The 9210-nt window shown below is 40.1% G+C and overlaps 1 long non-coding RNA gene across 1 annotated transcript; it reads left to right on the plus strand.

Annotated features, from left to right (window-relative positions):
* The first annotated feature begins 193 nt into the window (after positions 1-193).
* LOC104272364 lies at positions 194-4315 on the plus strand. The gene is made up of 3 exons (XR_717803.1): positions 194-206; positions 1602-1755; positions 3883-4315. It is a non-coding gene; the product is annotated as an uncharacterized LOC104272364 (long non-coding RNA).
* Positions 4316-9210: the final 4895 nt, after the last annotated feature.

Raw genomic sequence — 9210 nt, forward strand, 5'->3', positions numbered from 1 at the left:
CCGCGGCTGCCAGGGCTCCAGAGTCCGGCCTCGCTGTTGTAAAACCTCCGGCTTTGGCAGCCTGCTCCGCTGCTTTATTCTTTTTATTTTCCCGGGGCAGGTCAGACCCGCTGTAAGTGCCCTGAGGGAGTTGTGCAGCTTCACCGTCCCCGGGCGCCTCCGCCTGCTGCCGGGCAGCAGAAGTGAAGCGTCCTCTCCGGGCCGGAGTTTCGTTCCCAGCTTCTCGTGGACGTCGCTTTGTTGCGGAGCATTTGAACTAAATACCTACCGACTTAGATTAAACCAGCCTCCTGTCAGGAGTGCAGGCAGTTCAGATATGTGAGGATTGAGTAAGCTATGCAGAGGCTTACAGAGCAGCTAGTGATGAGGTGGGTAGGAGTATGGGCACCCAGGTGTAAGACTTTAATCACCTCCATGGGGTTTTATTTTTAACAGCAGCCCTCTGTTGAAAAGCCTCACTTGAGACTTACTAATTTGTACCAGGATCTGTCTGGTATAACAACTCCTGAGCTGTCCAGACAGCGGGTAGCTGCAGTAGTGGGCTGCAAGTGCTGCTCAGTCAAGGAGAATAATAGTGCAGGAGACAGTACAGATTTGGAAGAACGATGAGATTATTGCTTTTGGTCTAAATGTAGACTAGTGACTGTCACTGAATGATGCTGGCCTGTAAATTTGCATTCTGCTGCAGCTGAGAGGATACGTACAGCTGGGAGGTGCAGTTTTGTATCCGCAAACTAAGGACTGCTTAAGGACCATGCTGCGGATGCTGCCTTCCCTGACAAAAGTAAAAGCCACCCATTGTATCTTATTTGGTAATTGCTGAATGGTTCATCGCAGTGGCTAGTTTTGTTTACATTTTAATAGAAAAGAAAGATTTTTTTTATGAATTTAGGAAGAAGCTCACTCTGGGAGGTGTGGAAGATGGCGTGCTCTCTGCAAGAACCAGAGTTCACATCTAACTTCTTCCAGCTCCCTTAAGAACTTTCAATGTCTAGTTGCAACACATGATATCTCAATTTTCGACTTGTCATACAAGCAAGTTAATCATTAATGAATCAGAGAAGTTTAGCAAGAGTTTGTCTTGATAAGATACCTCTGATCTACAGTGAGCTGCGTGTTTTGATGACTTCAGTTCATCTTGCATTTTAATAGATGTTTCTTCCAAGCTGGAAATTTCTAGCATCTCCACCACATTTTCTGTCAAGTCTTTAAGTCAGGACCATCTCCTGGAAAACTTCCATTTCACCTCAGACTGACAAGTCCTCCCTCTGTTCTTCTTTCTGAGGATGTGCTTCCCAGTTTTTTACGCTTATTCTTACCCTGTGTGTATGTTGCACGAACATATGTGTGGTTCATTGTTGTGACGTTTTGGCAAAATCACTGCCTGTTCCCATGCTTTTGTTTCTTGTCCTCTTCCTGTTTTCCCTTATTACCAAGTAGAATAAAACTTAAAAACATTTCAGAAGTTTCAGGCACCTCTAACCCACAGGTCAGGGTAGGAATTCATCCTCTTTTTCAGTGGGGGGGCTCTGAACCATGAAGATCTTACAGCATCCATTACCTCTGTAATAATGCTCCTTACGTGGTTTTTTTTTAAAGAGGGCCCGTATGGGATTTTCGCTGGAAGAGATGCATCCCGAGGCCTTGCCACTTTCTGTCTGGATAAGGAGGCTCTGAGAGATGAGTATGATGACCTCTCCGATCTCAACGCTACACAGCAAGAGACCTTGAGGGACTGGGAGTCACAATTCACTTGTAAGCAATTTTAAACTTATTTCCAAACAAGTAGCTAACTGGTGTGTAATAAGGGGAGCAATGGTTAAAAGGCTTGTGTCAGCTGGAAACATCATTCTGGAAATTTATTTTGAGTTAATGTCTCAGTTTACTGAGTATTACTAGAATTACTCAAAAGAATTAAGAGAAATGTTCCCGTTCGGTCCCCATGTGTTGCCTGATCTAGTCGAGAAGTGGCGTCCCTGGTGGCAGGGAGGTTGGATTAAATGATCTCTAAGGTCCCTTCCAGCCTAGGCCATTCTAGGATTCTGTGATTCTATGTCAGGTTTTCCTTCTGTGTTCTCGCTCCCTTTGCTCCTTATAGAACAGCAGGGGAGATGGAAGCACTCTGTCATAGGCTAAGATCTGTAAGACCACCTAAAAAACTGACAGAATTGGAAATTAAGAGCATGGTTTTGATATAGTTAAAATCCCTGTCTATAGAGACGATTAGATTTTAATGCTCTGTAAAATGAAGCTTATGTCTGCTTCTCAGAAATGTGAGTCACATTTGAATTACTACTTCCTGAGGATTTTGAGTTTTGAAGACCTTTTAAACTAGGCCCTTGGAGCTCTTGATATAACGTTGTGGGGTTTTTAACTCCAAATAAGTAATTCTGCATGGCCTTGCTGGTGGCTTTATTGGGCAACTGTATCCAGCAGACTTTCTCCTCCAGAAGGTGATCAGGAATGGGCAAATGCCGTTTCTATACTTAGTATTAAAAGCTGAAAAAAAGGTAACTCCAGCTGGTTTGTATTGCGTGTCTCAACTAGCTGCTCAAAAAGAAGAACTTCAAGCCACAGCTTTGTGGAAATTGCTTTGTTGACCTTGTACCAGGGTATTCCCACTGGTGTGATTTTTTTCTTTCTTCTCATATTGTGTATTTTGTTGATGAAAAATAATTCCTCCATATCTCATGCTGGCTTTTAGGCAAGTGAACACCAAAGGGATTATTTCTACTCAGATAAGACAAAAAATAGATGTATCGGTTGTTTGTCCTGATGAATTTTTATCTATATATATAATGGAAATTGCATACATAAAAAAGTAGTGTAGTGGAAATCAAATGTCTTTTGTTTTTAAATCTGCTGCTTGGTATTAAAGATTTACTATCACTAGCTAGAATGGAGCTTTCCTCTACATAATGTCATTAGAACATCTCAGACCTGACCTTAGGTGCCCTTAGTATTTTGGCTTTCTTCTGTCTTAACCAAGACTGTTAATCATGCCGCACTGAATGGCTGTTTTATGATGCTGGCAAGTGTGTGACAGAAACCAGAACTGTGCTACCAAATATCCAACCTAAACCAGTGCTTAAATCTACCTTTTCAAGAGTCAGGTCAGGACTGACAGTGAACTCACTCTTTTATTATTATGTTTCTAGTAACTTTGGCACTTAGTTGTTTTAAGTTCTTATCAGTTGTAACAACGCTGATCCAAAATACCTGTAGTCTTTTGCTTTGTTGAAGTTGACAGATGGACAACACGGCACAGCTCTCCTTTCTTACATGGACCTGATCTTGGCGTTTTCACATGTTGAAAAAGAGATACAAAATAAGGCAGAGGCTTAGCTACATAATCGGATAACGGATCTGTCTTTATCTTAGAGAGAGAGGATCTCTCTTCTGTCCTATGGGATATTTTCAATATATATTACAAAAAATAAAAACTCTTGGAAGGTGTGTACACGTGTGCACATCCGTATGTGCGTGCCTGTATAATATATAACACTCCAAGAACTCCACTGGTTGAAAAACTAGCTCCCACGTTGGCAAGAGACATCATCTAAGCCAGGATTCTGTTTCTTTAGCTGGATAAGTCCCTCGGTTTACATGTGTCTCTGCATTCATTGATCGTTTGGCTTAGGCAATAGGAGGAGAATTGTATTCAGTTTGGACATCTCTTAAATTTACTACAACATTAATAGTAGTTCAGATAGTTGGTTTCGGCTTCGGCTTTTCTCCTTCCCCCCATTGTTTGGAACAAGTTGCTGAGAGCTGTTTTATTATAATTTAGGCATTTTGTTAATTCAGGAAACAGACATAGGAGTTTAAAAAGTACAACTTCAGGGCAGAATAATGACTTGGATTCTTTTTTTTTCCCCCCAGTTAAGTATCACCATGTTGGTAAGCTGCTGAAGGAAGGGGAGGAACCCACTGTATACTCTGATGAAGAAGAAAAAGATGCTCACGATGCAAAGAAAGACTAGAGAGTGCAGTGATTAACAATCTGGTGTTCAATCATAAAGGATCATTTTTAACATTCCACTTCTGTTTCACAAGTTGCAACAGCAGCATTGCTTGCAAAAGGTCCAGAGTTATGATGAATCGTTTCTTTTCAAAGACTTACTTTTCAAATTCAGTAGTAAACTACTAAGATCTGTCTTCCTTTAAACCTGCACAATCTGAAGTATGCACTAAAAGTGTCTGTGCAAAAGTAAACTGCAATTTTGGCAATAAAGGACAATTACTGTTTTTCTTCTATCACCAGTAGGTTGAAATCCAGATTTTCATTAAGAACCTAGCACTGTGGAAACAAGCACAAGAGTAACTTCACATATGCAACACAAATTCCACTAAGTCTTGTTTTACATTAGCTTCTGGAGGATCTGAGCCTTGAGTTGTAATTCCTTTAGAAAAGGGACTATATTTTACTTGTCCACGAAGCATCATACTCATTCGTGGTGCAATGTAACTCAATATTATGTTAAGATAATTCGGCTTTTAAGGAATTACATAGTGGCCTACAGATGAAACATTAACTGCTTTTTTTAAAAAAAAAACTTTGAGAGGTTAAATCACTTTTAGATACTTACAAAATTAATAAGGTGATGAATACTTGACGTATTCAGTCATGCATAATTATGCGTGGATTAATATGCTGTGTTTACTTTGAAAGCACATCTGAAGTGTTACAAAGGTTTAGATACTGAAGGTAAGCAGGCATCCCTAAAACCAGGTACGCCATGAAGTGTGACTCTTAGTAAAACTCTTTGTGTGAATTTTAATGAAATTATATTAAATGGGAAAACCAGCTGCTAGTGATTCTTAGCCCTAAAAAAGAGACTTGCTGGTACGGCGTGATTAACAAAGTGCTCTTGTACATGCAGCTTGAACTAGCAGAGAAACGTTACTGGTCAGTGGAACGTAGACAAGTTTCCTGTACAAAATAAAGTAACATGGTGTAAGCTGTGTCTGTGTTGAGGCCTTTGTTGCTTTGGGATGTTACCACTGAAAGAAACGGCACAACCTCATGCATAACCAGCGATGTGATACCTGGAGGACCTGTCTTTTGAATTGCTTTTTACTTATTTGCTCTCTGGGCTCACATCTGTGCTTAATTACTAGGTTGGTTCCAACTGTGTAACCAAGTCTCCTCCCAGAGGGGCTGAGTAAACGGATTGGACCAAGGAAAAATGTAAATGTTCTCCTTCATAATCCAAAACACTACTGTAAAACCTTCTCAGAAATGCCAAGGAGGTAACTAATGATGTGCTGATCACTCGTGAATGTGTTTCTTGTCCAGGTGATTGTGCCGGGGTGCCTGGCTGGTAGTTGCCCCTGGGGAGTGTCTCTGGTTTGGCTGGCTGCCCGTGCTGTTTCAACCTGGCAACACAACCAAGGGGGTGAGCTGAGTCCCGAGTGGGAAGGTGTAAACTAGGCAAAATTGGTCAAAAGTGGGGGGCACTGCACAATGGCAGCTTTCATAAACGAGTTGACAGGACACATTAAAAGTGCCTGAGACCATCCGTGATGAGAACAAAGGACTTTCCCGCAGCCTGAATGCTCTCGTGGCATTTTCTCTTGGCTACGCTGGGCCTTCAAGCGAAGCGTGTGGTTGTTTGAACCAGACAGCTTATTATGTACAGTGGCACTATGTGAACTACCTAATGATAGTCTAGAGACAGATGTAAATCTTAACACCTTTGTGTTGCTATTTCATTTTTAGAGACATTTATACTCTTTGCAAACTACTACTAATGGTTTACCTCAAATCAGAAATGTGGTTTTTATTTGTTTAAGGCAGAAAATAAAGTACTCTTGCATAATGGTGGCATTTGTTTTTATTTACTGCAACTAAATGTGATATTTAATCCTTCCCCAACGTTGCAAGTTTTATGTTGCCTTTCTCCAATGTCTTACATTATCCAACACATAAACGGCGTATAATATATTCTAAGTGAATGCCTGTAACTCTGGTTTTGCAGTGTAACTTTAAAAGAATATTAAATATAGAACACACTTGTTTTGTGTAATACGCTTTGCTCTCGCAAAAACAGTTTAGGTAAAGAGGCCCAAGTAATTGTTAACACCGAGCAAAAGCTGGAGCTTTGGAAGGCTGTCATGTACTGGAACGAGGCTGGGCTGTAACCTACCCTTCAGTGGACTCTAAGTCAGTCCATAACATATCCTGAGGAAGTGCACACGATTTTAAGCATTAATCTGTACGTTACAACACAATGCATCACAAAACCCAATAATAAAAAATAAAAACTACACAGAAAACTGGCAGTAACACAAGACAAAGCTTAATGTTATGCATTCGTGCCTCTTGGGAAGGAAGTATCACACTTTGGTAAGGTCACTACTTTTTTTTCAGAGAAAGAAAAGATAATTCCTTGCGAAAGGGGAAGACACATGTTACGAAAGCAGCAGTTTCATAAAGCTGCAGGCACGGATTTTATTTTCTACTACAGTGTTGAAGAAAATGGATGGGGTTTAGCTTTTTGACTCTGTTCACTGCAGCTTGATCCCTTCCTTCACCAGTGAGCAGCTGCAATGACTAAGCAAAAAGAGCTGTGCCAGGCAGCTTATCGGGCTGTACGTTAACGACATAGGACGTGATGACCAACAAAGAGCAGAGACTGTCAGCAGCCTCCCCATCTGAAGTGCCTCAACACTTGCTTCTTGCGTTTGTCATACTTGAGGGGCTCTAGGACAAAGCGAAACAATTGAGTAGCAACTTGTTTTCAACCAGTTCTGGCATTCTGTCAGCTGCTTTGCGAAATTCAGATATTCTTTTGTCTGGACTCTACCTGCTCTTAATCATCTTTCTTAGCTCTTGCTTTATGCTGTTTCAGTTAAACAAAAAAAAAGTTCAGTACTGAATGCTTATGTTGGAAGTTATGTAAGGCGATTTTCAAAAGGTGAGGCATTTCTATGCATTGCCTGGAATCTCTGGATTAAGGACAGGGCTTTATATGGTAATGGCTGTGTTCTCGTATTTCAAGCAGATGGACAGATGCAATAATGGGCATTGTGTACTTCTGCTTTACGAAACAGCCCACAGGATTTTGACTTGAGCATTCAGCATGAGGTATAACCAACAGGCCACGTATTTCCAATAACAAAGCTTAGTTCATCTCCCCTGAGATGACTTCTGTTCTCAGCAGCTCTACACGGAAGCATTTTCATTAGTTCCATACAGAAAGTTAGGTTTGACTGCAAGAGCTGCAGTCTCAGGGCCCTATTTCACACACAGCAGAATAAAGTGTTCCATAAAAACACTCCAACCTCCTGAAACACCAGCTGAGTACAACAGCACACGCCAGGCTGAAACCAAAAGGTGTGAAATTATGCCAGCAATGTTACACATTTCCATTGCTGAACTATATAAACATTGCTTTTAATGCATCTTTTCAATATTAAATATTCTAGTTGTCTAAACATTCTGTAACTTTCATAGTTGGGATGTGACATTCCTGTAACTATTGACATTTCAGCTACAAAGCTATGTATTCTTAAAGGTTTAAAAGCAAACTGTTACATGTTTCTATAAAGATTAGCCTTCAGCATAATAAACAAAATCATACTGAATAGCCCAGTGTATGAAAGGATGAGACTCAAATTAAATGTGTCGATAGGAAAACAGATATTAACACCTGCGAGAAGAGGTTCTAAATAACGTCACCTGTAAACAAACAGGAAACGAGTTGTGTATGGAGATTACAATGGTGTCTCACATTTTAAAGTGCACTCAAATTTTATTTACTAACAATGTTTTACACAGAATGAGAACTTAGAGGATTCGCTTTATCAGTTTCAATCAATACAGGTGAATGCAAGAAGCAATTACAGAAGCAACGTCTTTATTTTGTTATTTAATATTGTGACAAGGTGTTGATAAAACACTGGAAATCTACACCAAAGGAAATCTTTAGTTCCTGGTCCCCTACATTAACAAAAAGAAACACTTCCTCACCTGCAATCGAAAGGCCTGTCTCATGGGAAATAGGTACTCCTGGATACAGAACTGTCTATAGACTGACAGAGGGGGAAGTTTTGTCCTCTTTAACCTGCAAATATTGCATAGAGAAAAAACACCCTTGGTGTGTCACATCAGTGCAACTGCAACATTTTACACGGTCAACAAATACAGTAGTTGATCTTCATTATAAAACATGAAAAAGGAGACTGAGGATGGGCACAAATGTTCTCCAAAACAGTCAGAAAATATTTCTGTCAAGAAAATAAGATCTTTTGAGATAAAAGTAAAAGATTAACAGTACTTTGAGTAGCAACCATTTGTCATTCATAACCCTGAAAAGGCACTCAACATCTGAACACATGAACTAAGACTGATAAAACCTGGCTTACAAGCCTGTGGGTATCACCAGGATTGAACACTGAGGGAAAACCTATCTACCGTGTACAATTACAATTTATTTTTTTATTACTATTTATTAGAGCAGAAGTTACAAACATGGGTAAGACTGTGTAATGAAGGCAACATTATCACATTAATTTAGCATAGTGACATGTAATAAATAAAACACACTAAAATAAAAGCCGAAATAATCAGTGTATTGAACTTAGAACTGGTCTTCCCTATCTTCCTGAGGGACTTTGTCCAAAAGCAATTGTGTCTGTCTTCTAAATACAGCCAGCTGAATAAATACGGATATAATTCAAGCTCCTAGACTGCGTTTTCACATTTTTACCTACATGCAGCACAAGTCTGACAACATTTCACAATTCCTCTGGAAATGACTTGTCAGCAAACTCATACCAAACAGCTGTCTCGCTATGTGTGCCTTCACAACCTTGTGAAGAAGTTTTTGACCTGCAGATACGTGGGGACCGTAAGCACACTGACAAGCACTGCCCTGTCACTACTTAATGTTCAGAACTTGGCTTAGACAACCACTCCGGTTCCTGGGAGCACTACATGTAGTTCGAGTTCAGTGAAATCTTTCCTCCCAAAGACCAGCAACTTTTCACAAACACCTCTAGAATTGTGAGTAGAAAACAAGCATTTTTACACAAGATGGGATTTTTTTTTCATATTTGGAAATTATTACTTCCAACAACTGAGTATAAATGTCTCCTACACCTTCCAGTCCCATCATTTTAACAACCTCATTTGGGAGGCACTTCATATGCTTGCTCTAGGATTAACATAGCTATTTTTTTTCCAATGACTCGTTATTACTAAAT

The sequence above is a fragment of the Apaloderma vittatum genome, unplaced genomic scaffold (genome assembly GCF_000703405.1).
Source record: "Apaloderma vittatum isolate BGI_N311 unplaced genomic scaffold, ASM70340v1 scaffold45463, whole genome shotgun sequence".
Taxonomy (NCBI): Eukaryota; Metazoa; Chordata; class Aves; order Trogoniformes; family Trogonidae; genus Apaloderma; species Apaloderma vittatum.